General features: G+C 39.6%; 1 protein-coding gene across 21 annotated transcripts in view; it reads right to left on the bottom strand.

Moving 5' to 3' along the window:
* The window catches only part of ESRRG (estrogen related receptor gamma), a 625,497-nt gene that overhangs the window by 128,127 nt on the left and 471,771 nt on the right, over positions 1-25,599 (bottom strand). The gene's annotated exons all lie outside the window — the stretch shown is intronic.

The following is a 25,599-nucleotide window of genomic DNA, read 5'->3' as shown; positions in this document are numbered from 1 at the left end:
ATGAACAAATCTGGGTGCAGTTCTCAATGAGTAATAGGCATCATCATAACATTTTTGGTCAAAAATGTTTAAAATCATGACTAGCTTTCTTGATAATGTAATGCCTCAGGAGACAGACATAATATCAAGCGAATTAACAGTGTCATTCTCCCCAGTAAGAACCCACTGTTGGTAAACATATTGGTGAGTGTGGAGGTAAAAAAATTCTCAAGACTAAGTGACCGTATCATCTTGCAGTTTATAATAATGAAGAGATGATGGTGGCAAGGTGCAACCACGTACCTACTCTAAGATATGTAGAGACTCTAAGACACGTATATATAGATATAGCTGCAAAAACATTCAGTGATGTTTGTGTTATATCAAGAACTACAGAACTGCCCATACAACTCGACCCAGTTTTCCCTCCCTTGTGAAGAGGTTATCCTAAAGAAATGATTCAAACAGGGAAAAATGCTACGAGATATGTAGGTTAATCTTATTTACCACGGAAACAACAAATGATCCCCAGGAAGCAAACGGTTAGGTAAATTATGACATTAATTTTTAACGGCATAGCATTCAAGAAGAATACAAAACTATATGTAAGAAACAATGCATATGCTATGATCACAACTATGAAATACATGTGTGAATAAAGGGATCATAGAAAAATAAAAAATGTATTTGCTGTAAATCTGCTTTCAAAGGGGAAAAATTGAAAGATCACAGCATGAGTCCAAAGGAAGTCATTTTTTAGATATCTAATTAGTTTTTAAATCTAATTATTAATTTGCTAACAATTGCAAAGGGAAATGAACGCAGTATCTTCAGAACCCAAAGTGGCTGATAGTGATGTAAAACTATCATTTTCTGAACATCTATTATAGACTAGGTTCTCTGAAACATTTTCTTAGTTCATATAATTATATTACAAAGTAGGTACTCCTTATTTCATTTTATAGATGAAGAATTTGAGTTGCAGAGAAGCTAACTGGCTTATTCAAGGCTCAAAGCTATTAATGGTACAGGCAAAAAGTCAAACCCAAGTACACCTTGGTTCTCGCCCAGAACCTTTCTAATGCAACATCCCACTGCAGGACAATCTTTCACAAATTTGAATTTTAACAAAAAAAAAAAAAAAGGAAGAAAAAGAAGGAAGGAAGGAAGGAAGGAAGGAAAGAAAGAAAGAAAGAAAGAAAGAAAGAAAGAAAGAAAGAAAGAAGAAAGAAAGAAAAAAATTGAGAAGAAAATGAGAGAAAAATGAAAAAAATTCAGAATTCTGAAGGAAGGAAAAAACAACTATGAATAAGAAATACATATTTCCCAATTAGCCAAGGCTTATAAAAGATGTCAAAACAAATATCTTTTAATCCATTTTAACTGCCCTGCTTTTCATTGGCTTAGGAAAGATGGTTATAGTAAGAATGTACTTACTTACCAAGGGCTGGCACCAGCCTCCTACACTCTGGGCATCCACCAGTGCATGGATCTGGGGGAAGAGGAGAGTCCTGCCTCCCGTCACGTGACAACTATAACTCATGACACTCGCTAACCTGAATGCCAGAAGCAGACAGTGGGTACCTGCTCGGCAATCAGAAACCCCTGCCTGATCTATGCAAAGGGAATACGACTCACAGGAGGAGTGTTGAGAGAGCACTGAGGGGCACCTTCCAGTTTCCAGTGACAGCAGTTCCTGTGGTGGCCACAGCAGTGTCCTTCAGAGGATATTCCTGGGCGTAAACTTGGCGGCAGTCTGGCCATTCAGCTTCCTGCAGCCTTGCCCATTTCCTGAGCCTGTTTCTCAGTAGTCCCAATGAGCTACCAACTTTCCTGCCCATTTATATTTCTTTTCTGCTTAGGTTAACTAAAGTTGATTTCCGTTGATGGCAACCAAGATCCCCAGCCGGGAAAATAATGCAACAGGAACAACTGAACCAGTGATGCTGAACCATTTGCTGGGTAGGTCTACCCCTACCTCTTTCCCCATTTCCCCCACCAAACAAAATGATCCTCTGAATAAAGTAGAGTGCATACCATAAAATAAAATAATAAGAGAACACCTACATGCTTGAATAAAAGTCAAATTTCTAGGCACAAGGAGGTCACAACCAGACTCCTAGGATAATGTACCTTGCAATTTAAAGATGCACTTTCTTTAATCTTTGAGAAACCCAGAGCATGGAAGAATCCCACTGATAGCTGTCAACATGTCTAGCCTCTCCAGGAAAAGCAAAACAGTGGATTTTTAAAACCACAGATCCTGACGTGTATCCCCTACTAAATTGCTTTTTACATTTATTTATCTTGAGAGAGAGAGAGAGGGAGAGCACGAGCAGGGGAGAGGCAGGGAGAGAGGGAGAGAGAGAGAATCCCAAGCAGGCTCCGTGCTGTCAGCGGGGAGCCTGATGCAAGGCTCGAGCTCACAAACTGTGAGATCATGACCTGAGCCAAAATCAAAAGTCAGACACTTAACCAACTGAGTGCCCCAATCCCCTACTAAATTTTGGAATAAATTAGGCTCAGTGCCCTATGAGCAAGTGTGTGTTCACTCAAGCACACAACATAAACAGTAGTTGCCTTTTGGTAGTGAGGTCTTCTTCCTCTTCCTATTCTGTATTTTCCACATTCATTTTCTATACTGGATAGTTTATCCTTTTAAAATAGAAGAAAACAAATTTAAAAGTCAAATCATCTTATATCATGAAAAGCCTCATATCCCTTTTTGATCAGGTTATTCTCCTCGTACAAGTGGAATACCACAGACATCCTGATAGTGCTTTCAAGGGGGACTTAACAAAATCTCCATGAAAATCCTGTGGACAAGACACAAACATGTGGAGTGGATGATAGCAACTTTAGAAGAATTTGAGGCTGAATGACATTAGTCTGGTCAACTCAAAGCTGGATGTACGATCATACTCAAATTATGTGTATTAATGAGCTGATGTCAATTTGCAGAGCAAAAGAACGCCAAAGGTGAATTAGAAATTTTTACGGTATGTCCTGCTCAACATTAGTTACAATGACTTGAAGACAAAGACTGCAAATGTATTATAATATTTACAAGCGAGCTAAAGAAACATTTAGCTTATATAGGATGACAAAGTGATTCTACAGGTCCCAATTCAAGAGATTTAAAAAAATCTAATATGAATTTTAATGCCGCTGTACAGGAAATCTGTTAATAATTTTTGTGTGCGTGTTATATCCAGTTCCCTTCCTGGATTTTCCTATTTGTTTTCTTAGTTTTGTTCAATTTATTCTCTGGATTTTTTAGGTAGATATCATATTAAGTGTAAAAATTATAATGATGTCTCATCCTTTCCGGTATCTGTAGTTTGCTTTTTGTTCTTACTGCATTAACCAAAATCTCCATTACAGTGTTGAAAATTAAAAAAAAAAAATCTAATATGGCTAAATGTGAAATTCTAGATTATGTTGAAATCAGTAAGATAAGTAAAGATTCAAGGAGTTGAAACCAGATAATAATTCATGAAAAAAAAATGGAGCCAACAGATCTGGTGGGCAAAATTTAGTCATAAAACATCAGCTTCCTTTTGTGCAAGTCTGAGAACTATGTTTTTAAGAACATATTAAGTAAAAACTAATGAAAGGAAGACAACCAGAATGATAAGGGGCCTTAAAGTAATTCTAATAGTGAATCAGAGACATTTAGCCTGGTAAAGTGTGAAACAGAGAAAAGTAAGCAGATTCTGATTTTTAAAGCACTTTGATGTGCATGAAAGTATAAACTTCTATGTGGCTCCACAAGGGATAATCAGCTGATGTTTAAGAAAGGCAGTGAGAGTTATTTATGTTGAGATAGTCAGAGTAAGGATAGACAAATAAGTTGGAGTTTAGCAACGCTGTACATAAATTTACTCCATGGAGCTAAGATTTCTCTTTTGCTGCTATATCTTTGTGCTCAGTGGGTCTGCCAGACCTCAAAAGACTTTTAGCATAAGAAAAGCAGTAGCTCTGGGGTCTGTGGCCATTAATGTATATGACAGGCAAAAATCCTCAAAGTACATTTTCTGACCCATTTTCAAGGCACTGGTTTCCAGATCTGAAATATTACATACGGTTATGATGGTATGATTTAATACAGAAAACCTTCCTCCTTGTGAATGCAAATAATAACTAAAATGTCTCTAATCCACACGAAAATAACTAGTCTGTCTGTGGCTATGAATTTTTAAGTGTCACCTGTAAACTTGGAACTCTCTCTATTCCCAGGTGCCATTCTTATCTATTCGCAAATCTCCTGATCATTTATAATCCTTCCTCTCTCACCGTTTCTCTCTACTTTTACCTTCCAATGCATCCCTCCCTAGAATTCCCTTCCTCTTCTTTTTGGTCACACTGTATCTGGTTCTTACTTTCTCAGATGCCAACTCAGCTTGTCAACACATCCCACTCCTGCTTTGTTCTAATTCCACTCTGCTCCATCTAGTGGAATGCATTTTTTTACAGCATGGTGCCAGCTTAAGAAAAAGTCATGCTCTGTTTTGCTGTGACGGGTTAAGAAATAAATGTACAAAACAGTATCTATATAAAGGTACAAAAACTTTTACTCTGGTGAGAGAACTTAGGTCTCATTTCCCAAATACCCAGACAGAAATCTAGAACTCTGAAAACATGCTTATTTGAAGAAAGTGGAAACGTGTTCAGTCCAATAACAGCATAAGCTCTATAAGGGCTCTTCTGTCAAGAAATTAAAGATGGGCACATGATTATTATTTTCCCTCTTATGGAAGCTTTGTTAGTGTGGTACTGTTAAATATAAGTTATTATTTGATAATTCTACTGGGCAATAAAGTTTACAATATTAGAAAATTGAAAATGCTCCTATTCTTTGTGTTTGAGTTTATTTATTTATTTTGAGAAGGGAGGGAGGGAGGGAGGGAGGGAGAGAGAGAATGCATGAGTCAGGGGAGGGACAGAGAGACACCGAGAGAGAGAATCCCAAGCAAGCTCCTCATTGTCAGTGCAGAGCCCATTGTGGGGCTTGAACTCATGAACCATGAGATCATGACCTGAGCTGAAATCAAGAGTAGGGTGCTTATCTGACCAGTCACCCCTTGTTTTTATTATTATTATTATTTATACAGAATATGAGGTTGGAATTGCTTGGAATTGCAAAAATTAATTTAATCACAAAGGTAGAAAACATTACATATTTCTCTATGAGGATAGTTATTTTGCAGTGTTCACAGAAAATGAACTGTATCACTACCCTAGAGTCTGATGATATACTTTCTTCAGATATCCTCTGATAATATCCTCATGATTATTATAATGGGTATTTACAGCTGGAAAGGATCTTAGCATCTAGAGCCACAAATTCTACTTTTTTGCCCTTTCTACATTCATAGTGAGCACTATCTGTGAATACAAGTAACTGTGTTGAGCCTGGTTGGATCAAACCTTAAAGACTAAAGCTAAATCCAGTCTGGAGGAGGTTCCCTCGTGTGTCACTTCTGGAGCTGAGCAGCGTATGAATAAACATGGTCCTGATTGCTACCATCATACAAATAAAGGGTGCTGTTTTTAAATTTGATTGGGGAGAGAAAGATCACAGAAATGACCTGTAAAGAAAAGGAATACAACTCTTTCTGAAAATGACAGCAGGTCCAGGTATAATCCACTCTCAGGCCAATACCACCGGCTCATTCATTCATTCACTTTCCAAGCTGTAGCTAAGGTACTCTTCTCGAAACATAAATCTAGTCTTATCCAAAACAAGAAAGAACAAAGCCTTCAGAACTCCTCACTAATACACTAGGTGCTCATTCTTCTGGTATCACTTCATACATCGCTTTCTTTACAAACCTGACCCTGGGGCTGATGCCCTCCCTACGTGCGTGGCACCTGGCTGCCACCACCCCCACCTCCCACCACCGATTGGTACTGTTCATCCTCATCACCAAAAACAGTGTTTGGAACAAAGGATGGAGTTAACACACTTTGGTTGAGTGAGTCAATGAATACACGAAGGGATGAAATGGAGATGCCAAGGGAATGCTGGCACATAAACCAATGAGCTGACCGTGGACGTTTCAGAGTTCAGTTTTATTCAACATAAATATAGAAAGGAAAGGTGTTTTTATCCCAAACATAATGTTTGGATGCCAAATAATTTTGCTCATTGGGTGTGTAGAGATAGAAGATAGCACTGTGGGAAGCCAATCTAAGACATAGTTAGCGAGTTAAGTCAGAATGGAATAACTCTGGAAGTAAGTAAAATCTCCCTATTGGACTTATTAGCTCCAATATCTAAGTCACTCCCTGGGGAGAATTTGGCTCTTATATAAGAATGCTCACTTTTTTTCACCACAGTGGAGTCTAATCAAGTGTATAAATGCTGCAATACACCAAATGGGAGAGGAAAATTAATGCTCCTCTTGTGGGCTCCTGAAGTGTCCTACCACCAGGAAGTAACTTAGGCACTGAACAGAACAGAGATCATTAGAAACAGTTATGCAAAACTTATGAAGAGAAATACCTTTGCTTTATGTGAAGGTTAGTGTTTGACGATCTCCTTTTTTAGGTGCCCTTGAAGTGGAGAATGGGGTAAAATACCAAGTCTTACTCATGCACATTCACAGGCTCCAAGTAAGGGGGGAAAAATGCCAGCTGACAATTCCTGTGGTTGTCTATTGTTGGCTTCAGACACTATTTGAACAAAGTTATGTTAGATGTTCTAGAGAGTTAATTCTTCTCTTGCAAAAAAAAAAAAAAAAAGCCATCCACACTCACAAAAGCGAAAACTCTGACACCACCATTACAAGCAAAATCCCAGTGAAGTCACCAGACACACTGCAGAAATAACTTGACTTTTAAGCACATATATATTGCTTTTCACCATGAAGTCAGAATTAGATAACAAATGAGAAGAACGTTAGGTCAAACTATTTGCCAAACGACAGCCATTCCTCTGAATTTTGGTTTGTAAATCATCAGGTTCCTTCATTCTCTGTGATCAGAGAGCCTTTGACACCCTAAGTCACAATCATAGATGATTGGCTTGAATTATTTCTCCCTTCCGACACAGTATGCTCATTGAATTATAGTAAGACTTTGGAAGTCCTGTCTACCTGCTCATCAAACTTCATTTTGGCAATTTTTTTAACAGTTAGTAAAACACACGCACATACACACACACACACACACAATTAAATCTTATAGGAAAAGGCTTCTCCCTCTGCCAAATTTCAGCTGGGAACAAATTTTTATGGCCAGCTAATAAACCTGCTGAAAATAGGGGTTGATAATGGAAACCCTTCCGAGCCCTTAACTACAGTGTGCACGGCTATAATAAAAAGAATTAATGCAGTCAATTTGTACTACTGTTCTCGGAACAAAAAACCCTATTTCAACCACAGTCTTTTCAACAGCTGATTGGCAGTCCTGTCCATTTCTCCTCCGCTGTGTTGTCAGGAGTCTTCAACATGATAATGAGCCTGTCACCATATTCAAATAGCCCTGTGACAGCAAGTTTTGTGAGTGTGACGTCCACTGCAAAGGGTCTGTCAAAAAGCACCTTTCAGAAAATGAAAAGAGAATGCTTTCCTGATGATAAACCTAATTTCTCCATAGATAAAAGAGTGAGATTTTTCATCAGATTTTGTCAGTGTTGTGTTGTTGCATTTATCTCTTCAAATGTTCCTGTTTTCTTTTTTAAAAATATACATAAATTTAGATTTGTCAGTGACGGGGGAAAAATGATGATGAAACACATTTTCTGTTTTAGGAAGCTGAGCCCATCATGTTACTACAGAGAGAAGGGAGAAAAAAAAAACACAAAAACCTGATGCTTTCCCTATCATGTTAAAAACTGGCAATAAGAGTGGAAGGCAAACTTGGAACTCAAAGTCTGGATGCTTCATTCTCTGAGGCCAACTGCTTCCCCCAGATACCCACAGGAAGTTGCTGTCCTGGAACTTGTCTCCATACAGGCACATCCTCAGTGCACAAGCAAGTCTATGACTGTTAACAGCAGAGAGAAAGCGCCTGTCTCAAGACTGGAGGCTTATATTACTTTGGTAAACTGTGTTGTTGGCTGATAACCGAAGAGTGTGTTCTCACCACACTTCACATACATTCAAGTATTTTGTGTGTAACTAAGATGTTAAAAATTACTATTGCTGAAGGGAAAAATTAGTTTTTCTTCAGTTGTGAAGAGTTCTTTGATAAAAAGCTCACCTTCCCTATGGCATTGTTTAAATTTCCATTCCCCAACCCTCATCAATGTTGATAAAATCTCAGTGTTTTCAGCATTAATACAAAAACGTAAGGTAGGAAGTTCCTCAGAAGGGATGTATCTATGTGTATCTTTCTATGTATGTGTATATACATACAGATGCTATGCATATACATATTATAAATCTATATACATACATGCACTGTGCATGTGTATTATGTGTATATAACACAGTTACAATATACCTGTGGGCGTATGTGTGATATATCCACTCATACAATACCTATGTACATGCAGAATACACACACACACACACACACACACACACACAGTGCAAAGAATGTCAAAGTGTTACCCTTCGTGGATGTTAGCATCTCAGATTTTAATAAAATTCACACACACCTGTACACACAGAAAACTGGGAAGCTCTCTGGCATGGTAGCAGAAGAGGTGGAAAGAGGGTTGGGATAAGGAAGCTGGGGGACAAGAAGCCAGCAGAGAACTGTCACTCTCTCACTCCTGAGGTGCCCTGAACACCACCTTCAGCAAATAAAGGCGTGCGGGAGGTCCCAGAGTCTTCTAAGAAAGAAAATCTATGTAGAAAATGTAAATCAAATGCCTACTTTATCTCAGGCTCTGTGACAGTAAAAGACCCTCATATGTTAGGAAGCACACACTCGGCCCAATGTGTGACCCTATGACTTAATTCATTAATATTTCTACATTAAACTCCATCCAAACATCTTTCAAAGATATGACACAGCATATATAACTTTGTGTCTCAGTAGCCTGGTTTTGGCTGATGGCTCATGTATAAGTCTTATTTTAAAAGCAATATTTTCTTCAATCCTCTCATTGTATGGCAACTTCTGTATCTATATGTGGTAATAGCATTTGAGAAATTCTTTCACTATTCAAAAGCAGGGAGATCACCAGAATTTTCATTCTCTCAATTTCAAATAAACACAGGGCCGATTAGGTCTCATTTTGGTTGAGGTCTGACTATGCCAAAAGGGCCTGAAAATTAAAGCAAATGATAATTTCATGTTTTTGCATGTACCGCATATATAAAGTTGACATGACTACAGAGTTTTCTTAATTAAAAATTAATACATTTTGGTGGGGGGCACCTCAATCTCTGGAATAGATTATTCTAAACATGCCAAGGAGGATTAAATTAAAAACGTGAAAGAGGTTTCTTTAAAAGCATGGTCCACCTTTACTAGTCAACTAGTGAAGCCAAAATTATTGGAGAGTTTCTAATTTTTTAATTCCACAGAAAGAAAAGGAAGCAAAGGGGAAAAAGCATGGTGGGGTGTGGAGGAGAATGCCCCCCCTCCCCAATATGTGTAAATGCAACCCCTGAGAGAAGATAAAAGTGACTAATTAAGGATCAGCAATAAATTTGACTGATTTTAAGTTCGTCAGCTGGAGGGAACTATTATAAAGCCAATAAATAGAGCTGTAGACAGCTGGCTTTGTGCAATACCCTGTTCCTTTGCCTAAATGTTTAAACCACTGATTTATTTGGGATTAAAAAAATGAAATCTCAAACGAAGCTATTCCCAACATACAAAGCAAATTCCAGAATCTTGAAGACTTTCATTGTCTCTGAAAGTCATTGTCACCACCCTAATCCTCTCATTAAAGCTACAGAAATGCTGGGATGGCATTAAAATGAATGCAAACCATTTGCGGCAATCTCCCGCTCACACCACCTCCAAATGAAGGCAGGCACATTGCATAATCCAGGCAGCAAGAGCTCCTGACAGGTGGATGATTTATGCTCATAGTCAGAAGAATCGGAGGGCCTGCAGAGGAGACAGCATGAGCGAGGCGGTGGCGAGACAGATGCTCTCAGTGGGCTTGCAGGGGCTGGCAGGCTCCAGCTAGTTCAGGTGCAACCTGGACACTTTAAGTGCTGAACTCCTATTGCCTGGATTCCAACACTGTGATGTGCCATTTGCAATATTGTACGCAACATACACAGTGAATAAACTGTGGACTCCAGGCAGGCGCTCTATCCATGGTGCTTATACCCCTTGCACACATAGATGTTACCCCAGCAACTTCCGTGAAAGGAAACCCATTGTCGTCGAATGAGCATTATGATACAGATGTAAGTATTATGTAGTTCAAAGATCTTGAGTCTTGAAAATATGTAGCGCAGGTATGGTAAGTAGAGAGTGACAAGATCTCCAAACAACTGGATCGATATTAAAGATTGCAGAGCGGGATTAGGAGAAACACACCTCAGCAGAAAACCGACATTCCTGTCAATTATATTAATTATTTTTCAGATACATGACATGCTTTCATGACATTTTATTCCAAAAAGGCATTTGAATATTTGCGAGGAAAATGAATAAGGGATGGATAAAAAGAAGGATCCCTAAAGGGTTGAGCAGCTTTGAAATCGATCTTTAAAATAGTTTTTCAGAATTTCCCTCAATGGCCCCGCACATTAACAATCCGGTAAAGATTATGGTATTGGTTAAAAGGGTAGATAAACCTAATTACCGCTATTGACGACAAATTACTGCTACTCCGATCTCTAGCACAAGGTATTAGCCAGCATTTGACTGTGGTCAGCAGTAAACCACCAATGGACAGAGAAATTCACTCCATAGATCCACACAGAACTGTATAGATCTCTGTGTTCCTGCTCAGCTCAGTATCTCTGAGGCACAGAGTTTCAGGCATCAGTGAAAGGGATAAGCCTCCAAGTGTACAAGTGTCAGGTTATCTTGGATGAATGGGACTTTACTTCCAACTCCTAGATTCTGCAGGGTCAAAGGTAGGACTGCCAATGATAGTTAAAGACACAGGCATCCCTTTAATTAGATAACAGAATTCAAAGATGTGCAAATTCCCAAGAAGCCACTTTGCAAAGCATGAGTTACGGTGTTTTCGGGGGGGGGGAGGAGGGAAGGGGGGGCAGGGGGGGCAAGTGGGCAGTGGGCTTCTTTTCAGCTATGCACCAATTTCTTAAAAAAAAAAAAAAGAAATTTTTAAAGAACAAAATGGAATACATTGTAAGTAATTCAAACGCCTCCAGACTTTACAGTTCTCCCTAGAGAAAAAACTCAAACAATTTGAAGTCTTCACAAACTGCATCCAAATCCTTTTTCTAACTTCATTAAGCTCCAGTGCTTAAAAATCGTTCATAGCAAGTACTTTAATTAGAGACGAGCCTTTGCAGGAACAGCTCGACAGGCAGTGCATGCATCTTAGTAACCAGACTGGCCAGGGGGAGAGTCTCTTGCTCAACGGGGTGACTCAGTAAAAGGGCAAACTGGGGGACTGGGGGGTGGGCTACTGAGAGAAATTCGAACATCATTCTGGCCTCATCAGTACTCCTCCAGTTTACCATTGTGTATACAGAGAAAGAAGAGAAAATATGTTCAAGAAAGCACGTTTTAAGAGACACAGAGAACTAAGTCATCTGCACTATGTATGGCGATTTTTCCTTTGTTTCACCTACTTTCTCTCTGCTCCCTCCTTTTTCCTCTTTGCCCCCTCTCTCTCTGGGCCAAACTTTCCAACACCCATACTTTGGGCCCGATACCATTGCCATGAGCACCGCAGTACAGGTACAAAACCAGCAGCATATGCACATACAGGTGCCATACAGAACTCCAAGATGCTGCCATTTATTTCAAGTCCTAAAGTCAATCGGAGGGTGGAAGGAGGTGGGGAAAGGGGAAGGAGGGGAGAACAATTTCCTTGCAGGAATAATTTATGCTCTGTACTTCCCTGGCTGGAATAATGGCTTTGAAGTAGAACTTGAGCAAGACAGGTGAAGAATTCACAGGTTCCAGGTGGCTTGTCATTTTAACTCAAGTGGTTTAGAGATCTGAACTCACAAAACCAAAAATCCTAAGACAACACAATTTTTGTTAACAGTTCTAGGTGGAAGGGTTGCCTGGGTGGCTCAGTCAGTTAAGCATCCGTCTCTTGATTCTGGGCTCCATGCTGACAGTGCAAGGCTTGCTCGGGATTCTCTCTTTCTGCCCCTTCCCCACTTGTGCACGCGGTGTGCTTGTGTGCACGCTCTCTCTCTTTCTCTTTCAAAATAAGTAAACTTTAAAAATAAATAAAAATAAAAATAAAAACAAAATAAAAGTTCTAGGTGGAGATAAAAGCCCTTTCTTCATCAAAGACTCACACATTCTTTATCCTGAAAAGCCAGAACTGAATGAACACATTAGCACGTACAAAAGTAACCGTACATCCCACAAATTCGACTTTGGAAAAAGTTAGCAATGATCTGGATGAGAAGCGATTCCGTGAATTCAAGGTCATTTGTTTCTGGTCCGTGACAGACTTTCCTGCTGTCCCCCCACAATCCACGGAGGGGTCTCTGAATTCTGGCAGGTTCTGCTGACCCTGCCTGTCACCTTCGGATCTCCTGCACACAGGCAAGGGTCTGGGGCTGGAGTCACACAGAGCTTTATCGGGGACCTGTGACCCCAGGGAGCCATGGAGAGCAGCAGTGTGAAGACAACCCCGGCCTGCTGTGAACACAGCGCTTGGTCATTTTGGAGGGAAAAAAAATTCTAGAAAGATGACACCTGAGAACAAGCAGAGCTGATCCGTTTTTGGCTCAGCTAGGCAGTATCTTAAACACTTGGAACACAAAATAACAGGGAATATGATGCTAATAATAATAATAGCTAACGTTCACCAAGGACTTACACTGGTCAGACATTAGGCTGACCATTAAATACATGATCATATTTAATCCTCACAGCAAACTCTGCAGGATATTCATCAATATTATCATCACTATTTTACAGATGGAGAAATTGAGACCAGAGACATTAAGAAACGTGTCAGTAATTGACCACAGCAACTCCAGGCTGCCTATTAGCAAATCCCATACCTTAAATACGGAGGACTTAATAATGTGCTGTGTAGAATGACGGGTTTACAATACAATTCCAAATGTATTATCTTTAATTTGCAAATATATCACACCCGTGTCTTCGTAAAATACTGTGCTACTTAATGGAACTTTGCAAGAAGAAACTAACGGTTTGTAATTTTTCCCTCCACTCTCCTCAGCTCTGCACTTCTTTAAAATATCCAGTGATAAAGAAAAATGTAAGTGAAAATTAAAAAAAAAAAGACTGAGATATAGGTGCCTTAGCACTTCATGTTAGACTTTTTATCAGTGATCTCTCTCACTCTGATGGAAAGGAGACAGTAGGGATGGCCTTGCAACTAACCCCTGCTTCGCCGGCCCATTAGCTGTTTTCCGATGTGCAAATGACTCTGGTCTCCCAGGACTGTTTAAGAGTTCAGCTGACTACAGCACTGTGTCCTTCTGGGCTTCCAGTTAAAATCAATGCATTAACTGAGGATGCTAGTTAGATTCTATAACTGAAGTTAAGAAAGGTGAGGAAGAAAAGAATTGGTAGCTCTCTAAGCTTGGGAACTTTCAAAGAGGCCAGTTCCCGAGTGGCATTAAAATAGAAGTATAATTACTTATAAAAGCTGGGGGACTTTGTTCTTTTCTACCTTTACAAAACTTCTGATAGATTTTCTTTGTTGGAGCACATAACCAAACACCTAAAAATGTGTGAGATAACCAGGGGATTCTCTCACATGTCGTAGGCACACAGCATTTGAATTGAATTTCTCTTCCTTCTACCTTGTCCCCATTAGTGAAGCTTTATTTTTCCACACTATTCCTCTCCAGATCCTAATTAATGACTTCTGGGGAGACCTACAGACATTCATGGAATCGTTGAGAAATACATTTCTTCACAGACCACAAATTTGGACCTGTTGACGGCAGAGCATGAAATCTTCTGCTACAAACGGAAAATGAAATCCTCAGACAATGACCTGGGCTGCCTCTCGGGGACAGATGCTAGGCTCTTCCTCTAAATAGCCTAGGACAGTCTACACGGAACTGGGTGCTGTTCAGAAATGGGAGTGGCTCCGACATTATTCAAACCATTTCTAAAAAAAGGCAGAAATATTCTACAGAGAAACTTCAAGAAATAATAATGTGATCCGGCACAGAGCAGTATTGGCAGGAACTAGAAGATGTTCCAGTTTTGACACAGACGCCTTGTTTTAGAGGATCTACAACAAAGGCACGATTCTGAAATTGTAGCAGCTCTGGAACCAAAACCGTTCCTTGAAATAAAGGTCTCCCTGCTCACAAAAGGAAGTAATAACAGACACCGGGAGCTTGCATGTGACCTCTTGACACTGGTAAGGTTAATGACGAGAACCAAAAATGTCATTAAGAATATCAGTACAGCATATGGGCTTCAGAGTCTGAGAAATCCAAACTGAATCCTGGCTGTACAATTCACTACTTGTCTGATTTTATGCAAGTTATTTGCACAAGTTATTTAAGATCGGTCCTAGTTTTACATTTATATTTACCAATTTATCAAATGTCTATTGGAAAGACAGGTGAAAAACAATTTTCTTTCAACCAACCTTCCTTCCTTTCCTGCCTGCCTGCCTTCCTTCAAGCTGCCTTCCTTCCTGCCTTCTTTCCTTCCTTTCTTCATCATATATCAATTGCTATATTGTCAGGGTATTCAATATAAATTCAATACAACCCAACTTCTGAAATATAATGCTGTCAAGGTCATGTACATATAAAGGAAAATGTGGAAGTAATTGATATATGATGATAGCTTACAAATTATTTCCATTATTTATGACAAAATTGTCATAACTTTGCACTCAAATTTTGTACTCAAATTTTGGTAATGTAACTGAAAGCCTAGTAAAGCAGGCTTAAAAAAAAAAAAAAAAAAAAAGAGGGGCACCTGAGTGGCTCAGTCAATTAAGCATACAACTTCGGCTCAAGTCATGATCTCATGGATGGGATGGGGAGTTCTAGCCCCGTGCCGGGTTCTCTGCTGACAGCTCAGAGGCTGGAGTCTGCTTCAGATTGTGTGTGTGTCTCTCTCTCTGCCCTCCCCCTGCTGGCGCTCTGTCTGTCTCTCAAAAATAAACATTTTAAAAACAAGAAAAAATATGTAGCTATAATTTATTGAGAACTATTATGTGGCTTATTATGCTAAGTGTTATGGAGGACTAAAATATAAACAATATAGTCCTTGTTCTCAAGTTGTTTATGCTTCCCTATGAGACATACTAGGTGACTAACATAATGTAAAAATGAATACTAACAATATTTTCTGAGTGTTTGTTGTTTGCACTGTGCCAAAAATATTACATCTATTACCTCATTTAAACCTCAGTGGGGCACCTGGGTGGCTCAATCAGTTAAGCATCCGACTTCAGCTCAGGTCACAATCTCACAGTTCATGATTTTGAGACCTGCGTCAGGCTCTGTGCTGACAGCTCAGAGCCTGGAGCGTGTTTCGGATTCTGTGTCTCCCTCTCTCTGCCCCTCCTTTGCTCATGCTCTGTCTCTCTCTCAAAAAAAAAAATAAATAAATAAACATTAAAAAAAAATTTAAACCTCAAAATAACCCTCTGATACTGTTATAATTACAACCTCCATTTTACAGAAAAGGTTTAAAAAGGGTAAAGTAATTGGGGCACATGGGTGGTTCAGTCAGTTAGGCATCCAACTCTTAATTTCGGCTCAGGTCATGATCTCACAGTTTGTGAGTTCAAGCCCCACATCAGGCTCTGTGCTAACAGTGTGGAGCCTGTTTGGGATTCTCTGTCTCCCTCTCTCTCTGCCACCCCCACCCCACTCATGCTCTTTTTCTCTCCAAATAAATCAACATTTAAAAAAAAGGGTAAAGTAACTATGTTTCTTGAGATAATACTGCTAGTAAGTAGTAAATTTTGGATTGAACCCAGATTCTCTGCTCTCTCTAATATGGTAGTCACCAGCCTTGGGGGACTAGTTAATTTAAGTAAAACTAACTAAAATTAAAAATTCAATTCTTCACTTGCATTAGAGACATTTCAAAGGCTCAGTCAATACTCACAGACTCCACCTGATCCAAGAGACCAAGCTTTTTACCTTTACATTCTATTTTCCTCTGTGGAAAATATGATGTTAAAATGCAAAGTTGTAGGGAACAGGATGTAAATAGTGAAATTCAGAAAGGGGAGAAATTATATAATTGTAAGTAATCAGATGTATGATGGATCATAAACTTCATGAGGGCAGAAACTCATCTGTCATGTTCATTTTGAATTCCTAGCACTTAATAAAAGAGTCGTATGGATCCATGTCTCAAAAAAAACATTTCCTGAACAAGTGGACAAAAGATGGATGAATAAACATTTGAAGATAGGCTTGACAATTGTATATCGTTTGGATCTAGAAAGCAGCTGCTGGGGAAATAGCCTGACCCCAACACTAGATGTTATAAAGAACAGAGTGTATTTCTCATATAGCAGAGAGAAATATTTACACAGTTTAGACCATAAAGCAAGAATCCACTCCCTTCCAAATATTTCCAAATTATGCATGAATTGATAATAACCTAAGACTGGCTAAGGTCAGAGTAATTGCCATTTAATTGGCTTCAAGTATACTAATGATTATGATAATGTTGATACTAAAAAGACTTAATAGGTCTGGAGAAAAATGTCTGGGAGAGCAGAGAGGTAAATCCATGGGAGGTGGGGATCGGAAGGGGATAATTATGGTGGTCATCAGCGTGGGAATCACCAAACAGCAACTCACTACAATTGTGAAGACACTTTGCTTTCAGAAGAAATTTTGGAATTAAAAAAAAAAAAAAATTAACAGTAGGGTAAGAGGAGGAAGTTGTGTGGCCCAAAAAGTTATGTGTGAGGGAGAAGTTTAGTTGGGTTAAATTAATTGGACTGTCCAGGGAGAAGCCACTAAACAGGGGCTCAGGTGGCCTCAAAGAAAACACTCAAACAGCTAAGAAGGAAAAGGGAGGTGGGGGGCAAAATGGACTTGGCTTCCTATGGGGGTAACATGCTGGCTGGAGCTGCCACACAGAACCAAAAATTGGTGCAAATGTAAGGAAAAATGTATGCTAAGTTAAACCAGAATGATCTCATTCTTACATGTTGTACTCCTTAAGTTCTCCACATCCCCAATGTATCTAAAATCTCTAGTAAAATAGTCTAAGCATCTTAAGATTAGGCACCCTATGTAGAAAAGACTTGAGGGGCACTGGGCTGTTCAGTCGGTTAAGCATCCAACTTCAGCTCATGTCATGATCTCACAGTTCGTGGGTTCGAGCCCCGCATCAGGTTCTGTACTGGCAGCTCAGAGCCTGGAGACTGCTTTGGATTCTGTGTCTCCCTCTCTTTCTCTGCCCTCCCCCACCCTGCCTCGCTCGTGCTATGTCTCTCAGAAGCAAACATTAAAGTAAATTAAAAAAAAAAAAATTGAGGGACACCTGGGTGGCTCAGTCGATTAGGCCTGATTTTGGCTCAGGTCATGAGCTCACAGTGTGTGGGATCGAGCCCCACGTTGGGCTCTGTGCTGGTGGCATGGAGCCTGCTTGGGATTTTTTTCTCCCTCCTCTCTCTGCTCCTCCCCCACTCATGCTCTCCCTCTCTCTCAAAATAAATAAATAAATTTTAAAAAAGAAAATAAAAGACTTGATAGCTAAACATGTAATCATTGAGAAAAAGTAGGGAAGCGATTATGATCCTAGATACACATGATCTTGGGAGAAATAGGTTAATCAAAGGGCAATTGCTAAGAAACCCTCCCTCTGGGTTTTGTCCTAGGTCTCATCTTATCACAACAGTTATCTATAAAAGAAGCAGCTGCTACAATTGGGGCTTTAAAATAGCAGAAATCCTAACACTCCTTTTAAAGGTCTCTATAATACTTCCTACTTCCCCAATCAGTTCCATGTTAATCTCCTTTAATGGCACGATTCCTATCCAGGTCAACGTCAAAAAGCTGAAGTCATGTAAAAATAAATTTATGATGTAGATAATCAGCTGAAATACACTGCACCTGAGGACCGTCTACTGGGGTGAGGCTGAATGGGAGTGGCAGGTCCCTGATATTTGTTCTAGTAGCCATAAAGCCACACTGGCTCTCAAATAGCACAATCTGCCATTCACTTAAGTCTGGTTTGCCAGGAAGCCCAAGGATGGACTCCCCACCAGTACCATCAGGCTCAGGGAATTTGGCTAGCGCCAGGCACCTCAGACTTCTGCCAGCTAATTGGCTTTGGGGAAGCCGCTGACCTACTCTCCACTGAGTGGCTTTTGTGAACCTGGAACCCAGCCTGCCTCTCATCATTGATCAACCTTGGCCAAGCCAGCTGGCTTGTTCCTTTGCAGACAGCTTGCCTTAGGGAAGCTGGTTGGTGGCTCTACAACCTACTAAGCGAGAGGGAGGCAGAACTACAGAACAATCTCTCAAGAAAGGACCAGAGCTCACTTTCATTTGAGGGAGACATAGGAATGAACAAAACCACGTAGGATGACTGATAATAGAGACGGGGTTGCACTCTGAAGAGCCTTAACTAGACAGTAGAAAGGTAACTAACCAGTCAGGAATGGTGCCCAAATGAAACAGCCTTTGTCAAATGTAGACCAGAATTCCTTTATATTAAATTTAAGCACAATGTCATGAACATCAATGCCATATACACACACTGGTAGAAAGAAATAGGGATCTGTTGTTTGGAGGCCAGTGGGAAGAAATTCCACATCAGAGTGCTATCTGATGGGGGCCTCTCCTCCCCCTTCTATCACTGCTCATGGTGCCATCACTGTACTTTCAGTATATGAGCAAATGTGGAAACAGGTTGCCCCCCACCAACCCCGGGTGAAATCCACTGGGAATTTTTTACAATCTAAAAGGAATAAAAATGGGTAGCATATTAGACAAATGCTGGATTCCTATATCAACCTCACAAACAGAAATGACAAATGTGGACAGTCAAATAAATGATTAACTTTTAATAGTATTCCAATTAACGCAGGAGGAAGGGAGCTAAAAGAACCTTTTCTTAACCATTTCAATCTTTCTGTCCTTTCTAACACAAATGCAGAAAGGATAGATTTATTCAGTTCAAAGGATTCTTGATGCTATGTTTGGTAAGTCCACAAGAGAGAATCTGTCTACTTCATTTCTAATGTAATTGTTGTTTTTCAAAAATAAATAAATAAATAAATATGACCCAGACACGCACAGGGAGTATGTGGCAGCCTAAAACCCACATGGATTATATACAGAATCATGGACACATCTTTAAAATGTTGGTACTTCAATTTTCCCCATGAATAAAAAGAGTAAGATTGTTAATACTCCAGTGGTCCACTATGGCCATATTCTCAAAACGACTGAGGCAGATGGTGCTCAAAGTCAATAAATCAAATTCACTTCTTTCTACAAAGGCAAAACTTACAAGGACTTTGGTCCTGAAGTTCTAAAAATTGGAGCCAGAAAGTAAACCTACGCTAAAATGTTACTCTATGCTCCAACTTGGATTTATGTAAGATGTCATATCATACACTGTTTGACAAAAGCACAGACCCCTGAAACAGGTTCCCAGGGATTGAACAGCTTGAGTGTTGTTATGTTTACTCATACCGTTTATAACGTTTGGCAGGTTAATCCAAAGTTTATGGTGGGATCTCAAGAACCTCAGAGTGGGAAGTGACCATAAAAGATATTCTAGTCTAAACCCCACATGGTACCTGAACTTGTTCTCCACATCTCTCACAGTGATGGGAAACTTACTGCCTTCCAACACAGTTCATTCTGTTTCTGGACATTAAGTGAAGAACTCAAAGCAATGAAATAAGTCCTAATTTTTTTTTTTAACGGTTGACTTAAGTAATCATTTAAGAGCTCAATATCTCCTAACACCCATAGCCTCTGAAGAATCCCAAACTAAATATATATTTAAATATTCCTATGGTTCACAAAGACAAACTATATTAAACAAATACACAGCCCAGGCAGTAGAGTCAGAATGCCTGCCATAAAATCCAATCTCTTATCATGCAATGTGAGAACTTTGGCAAGTAACATTACCTCTCTAAGCTTTCATTCCTCTGCAAAATGGGGAAATACCCACCTCTGAGGGTCACTGTGAGGAACAGCAAAAAAAAAAAAAAAAAAAAAAAATCCAACTAAAGCACATAGCACGTAGCCTAATGCATATTAAGCTCTCAAGAATTATGTTATTACTCTTACCTGCAAAAGCTTTGCTATTAATTTTGAGACAGACTGCTCAAGTTTCTTATCAACAAAGCATGACCAAAAAATCACCATCTGGCAATGCAGTATCTGTACATGAAATAACTTTTTGTGGCACTTAAATATATTCCCAAATGGCTTAATGTCAGGACAAAGCTCACAAAGAAGGTGCTCTTCGCTATTGCTTATATTATAACTTGGGAGTTTTGTTCAATACTCTGCATTAATGAGGGAGCTTCTTAGGATAATATTACAACAGAGAGTGCAAGAAATACCAGTGAGGTCAATGCAGTTCTATTAACTGTCATCTAACACAGAAATATTTTCCTTGAATACCATTAAAGCTTTCTCCTTTTCTTTGTTCTGCTTTTTGAAGGCAGTAGGAACCCAAATTTCCCTACCAATAATTTCTGTTTTCGACTTGGCAGCATAATGATATTAGACTTGAGGAAAAAAAAAAAAAATCACCTTGGCAATGTCTTCTTCAGAGGGTTTTTACAAAAGATATTTTGTTAGGATAAATTGCACTAAGCAGGTTCTTTAAGTAAGCAAAAACAAATCAGCTTGTTACTAAATGACCTGAGTAGCTTTCTATTTTTTAAAGAGAACCTACCTCGAAAACACTACACCCTTTAAATGAACATTTTATTAAAATGGAGGATATGAAACAGAAGGGTAATTAGACAAGTAAGTTGCTCTTTGCTATCCTGCTGATAGGGTAAACCCAGAAGACTCTCAGAGTTCCCACTGCCATATATAAATCAAGACACAAGCTGTGGTTGTGGCAAAACAGTTCTGGGATAATTTTTCTTTATATCCTGGGGGCTCAAGACAACTGACTGAAGAGATATAATGGCAACTAAATGAATACATGGCAACTAAATGAATACTATAATTTGTGTTCTCTTATATATGCATATGTGTACACACACACCACACCTACACACCCATACTCACACACACAATGCCTTCTCTAAACTGAAAAGTGGAAATAGGAAGTATACCCGACAAGTTATGATGAGATAGCTCAGAATTAATAGGGCCTCTGGATAAAGAATCTTTGAATGGAGAAGAAGAGAAATTACTACATTTCTTCCACCCAAAGGCTTCCTAAACATTAGGTCAGTCCTATCAATTCGTGAGTCAGAGCAAGAGATGAGGGCCTTCCATTCTAGAGAGGCTGGCAATGATTTGTCAAGCCGATATTTCAGCAGGGTATAGACGACAGGACCCCCTTAAGATCCACCCAGGAATGAAAATAAAAGATACTTCTAGATCCTTCAATGGTTTGAAGTTAACTTCCTTCCCTGGGGACCTCGTATCCAGAGGCAAACACTAACTCAGCCTAACCAAAACACAGGGACCTAAGCATGTTGTTCCACATGGGGTCTTAAGCTGTGACATTGTGACCTCCACAGCTTCTGGTACACAATGCTTCTTCCAACTCACAATTAACCCAACACTCTAGCTGCTCAGGTATTCCGTAAAGATCTCTTCTGGACCGATCCCCACCACTATCTGCGTCTTCCTGGCCTCATCAAACCCCAAGTGAGAAGAACTTGGTTTCCCGAGATCAGAATCCTAAGGAAAAGTCCCCTCTTCATGAATGTCACTTATACCTTAGGCACAAACCCCTTGTTGAACCCACAAACTCTGCCACTTCCTGGGAGTACCAGGACTCTTCCCCATCTCTCCTACCCCCGAGTGACATCTGGCACCAGTACCAGCCCACTGTGCCGAGAGTGTGGGCAATCAACCCGAGGCTGGAGCAGTAACACCCCGTTTGGCCAAGACTGCAACAAAGCTTGATAGAGATACAGAGCCTGAAAGGTGACGTACCTGACTTTTCATCCCATTCCTACTCTACCTGCAATGGGCCATTGAGTAAGTCACTGAAACTCTCTGAGCCTTGGATTCCTCATCTGATTAATGAGAATCTCACACTCAGGGTCCTGCTGGGTGAGGCTTTAAGGTGATAATGGAACCTTAATATCCTGTGCCCTTTCCACACTGAACGGTGACTTATTCCAACACACCTATTCCCATCCTCTGCTTTGACTGTATCCTAAAGAGACAGACTCACAATTCAGACACATCCTTTAAACTGCCTACCTGGACTCTTGATGTTTGTATTTGGTAGACTTTAAAAAGTAGAGGAAATATTAAGCACTTCTGCAATAGAAACTTTCTTTCAAAATGTCAAATCAAATAAGGAAAGCAAATGTGTCTATCCATAAAATATATAAGTATGTTATTAGTTTTAATGACTCATTTTTCCCCATGAGGAAGTATTTAGAAGTCATCTAAAATTATATAAACCTGCTCTTCTCCTCTCCTGTTTATGTCAGTATTTTTATGTTAAAAATGTACCAACCAAACTTCAAATAAATCTGACTGGTAGTAATATAGCAATCTGTGGGAAGATTTCAGATGCTCACAGAAATAAAACTCTACTGCACTTCAATATATTGACAAGAGATGGTAGGATTGTGAGAAAATACAGAGGGAAAGTTTTTCAAACATAGGCAAAAATGCATAAACAAGACTTCAGATCCTGAGTATTGAAATATCTATTAATTGTTCCATGGTTCCTTCCCCTCTCATTCCTATCAACTGTGGCAAAAATAACCTACTTCCTCTTTTTCAGAAAGATGAAAAGCATCCAAAGAATTATCCAGTTAAGACAAAATTTATAAAAGGGCACCACTTACTAGCCAGATCTACAAATCATAGTTCCTATGGGTTGGTACTCACAGATATTGTCATCATCATAATAATTACAAGTACCTTTGTGTCCTATACTGGTGTCATGTTTCTATGCACATCATATCATTTTCTTTTTCGCTTTTTTTAAGTAGGCTTCAGCCCCAGCGTGGAGCCCAATGGGGGGCTTGAACTCACCCCCGAGATCAAGACCTGAGCTGAGATCAAGAGTTGGGCCCTTAACCAATGGAGCCACTCAGGTGCTCCCGTTATATCATTTTCTAAATACAACTAATATCAGAAGAGAAGGGATGAGAAAGAATGCAGTCTAACTGCTCCCCTGGGCATATGGAAATAGACACAGAGCTGAATGGACTTCCCCAAAATCACTATGCTAGGTAGTGGAAAAATCACAATTAAAAGCTAAAGCGTGGTATTTTACCAGACACGCGAGAGAAGTTCAGTTAATATTTATGGAGGTGTACTAAAACTTATTTCTATCCTCTGAATTTTTTCCACGATGCTCTGTTATCAAAATTCCCTTAGTAAAATTTAATGTACCTATGAGTACATTAAAGGAATTCTTCTATTTCTTCATGCACATTTTAAAATATGGGTTATTTGTCCATTTTCTCTGATAGAGGAATGAGCCCTCCTTTCTTCATCTCAACCACTTTACCTATGTTGTTGGTGGTGAAAACTGCTTGGGTTGAAGTCCCTTTTTTCCTTTTTACGCTGTTGTCTTGCTTTGCTTGACCTAAGGGTAAATATTAAAAACTAAATTTCCTTATGAAATTTTGGAACCAATTTTCACCTATTGTATGTCTATAAAAAGTCAGAAAGGACCCCTAAGATCGTTGACATCGCCGAAAAATAACAAAATGTATATGAATTTGTATTAGTCCAGGAGGTCAGTATAATATATCCAGATTCTAGCTCATGGCGTCACCCCCCAACCACATACCCTGTGTCTAAATTAGCTCTCTCGGGTTTACAAAAACCTCATAAGCAAGGTAAGTTCTGTCTTCAGTCCCATGCTCACAAGTAAATAGGCTGCAGTAGGTCTTAGAGGTTGTGCAACTTGTTCAGGTCCAGGAGGTGGCAGAGCCAGGCACTGAATCTAGGTCCGCCTCATCCTGAAGCTTGACCCTTACTGTTTCCAGCAACAAGAGCTAATATTGATTTCATCCTTATTCTATATCATGTGGCATGCTGAGCACTTAACCTGCAGTCTCTTATTGGATATTCATGACATTTTATTCGCAAATACTACTACTGCCATCATCTTACAGATGACGAAACGGAAGACTAGAGGGGCGCCTGGGGCGCTCAGCCAGTTAAGCGTCCCACTTCGGCTCGGGTCATGATCTCTCGGGTCGTGAGTTCGAGCCCCGCATCGGGCTCTGTGCTGACAGCTCGGAGCCTGGAGCCTGCTTCGGATTCTGTGTCTCCCACGCTCTCTGCCCCTCCCCCACTCATGCTCTGTCTCGCTCTGTCTCAAAAATAAAAACATTTTAAGAAAATTTTAAAAAAAGAAAGAAATAGAAGATTAGAAAGGCTTAAGTATCTTTTTTTTTTTTTTTAAGGCAAAGTGAAATACACTCTTTTGGCATGAAATAGCTAAACTGGTCCCCCATGCTTCTGTGATTCATCTATACTGTGTCATGCACGCTGGCCTGGCTGGGGAATATCACGCTGTGTCTGACTGTGGGTGCCTTGCTCTCGTGTGCAAGAGTCCAAGAAAAATACTTGAGTCGCCAAGGTGAAACCCATCATACCAATAAACAGCAAAAAGCCCTTTAATCCTTCGATCAGTGAATGTTATACCTAAATAAAATAATTATTGCTTTCATAAAATGTCTCTGTTGGCCACTGACAGAGAGTAAACTGAACCAGCGTGTCCTGCAATAGCCTTTAAATAACCAAGGAGAGAGATCAAAATAAAAATAAATCTTGACCAGATTTATAGGTGCACTTTGATTAGTTCTTGTTTTTTTCCTTCAAATACGCAATACCTGAAAAAAAATGAAAAGGGAATGTTGGGACCAGATATCTTGTAATAGATGGGTCTTCTCTGACATACAGTATGGTATAATGCTGACAAAGTAATGCTGGCCCATCATTCGTGAGGCTTACTAGCCAACTGGAGCCCGGAAAAGAAAAGGGGATTTTCCAGGATGTGGAAAGGCACAACCATTTGGATTTGAACAAACTTTCATTTTTTAACTGTACTTCTTGAAGTTTGGGGTTTTGTTTTGTTCTTATGTTGTGACACTTTGTTATTTGCTCCACACAACAAATTCTTTGTTTCAAACGATAACAACTTTTTGACTCAAAAATTCTAACGTTAAAATCAAGTAGTTCATTCAGACATAATTCTGGCGCTGGCTAAGGAGAAGGCGTATCTTATAAGAATTTAATCGCGCACAACCGTGACGCAATTGGGGTTGTTTACACTCTAAGCCGTCACTTCCCATTGGCACCCTAAATCATTAGCAGAAATACCAGTGAATAAACCCGGTTCAAACAACCCATTGTGTTGAAGTGAGTGAAAGTTTCATTTTTCTCTAAACCACCCTTTTAATGAAAACTTCTT

Source organism: Panthera pardus, unplaced genomic scaffold (assembly GCF_024362965.1).
Source record: "Panthera pardus isolate Hobbes unplaced genomic scaffold, ASM2436296v1 HiC_scaffold_21, whole genome shotgun sequence".
Taxonomy (NCBI): Eukaryota; Metazoa; Chordata; class Mammalia; order Carnivora; family Felidae; genus Panthera; species Panthera pardus.
The sequence above is the reverse complement of the archived record's forward strand: the minus strand, read 5'-3'. Positions and strand labels throughout refer to the sequence as shown.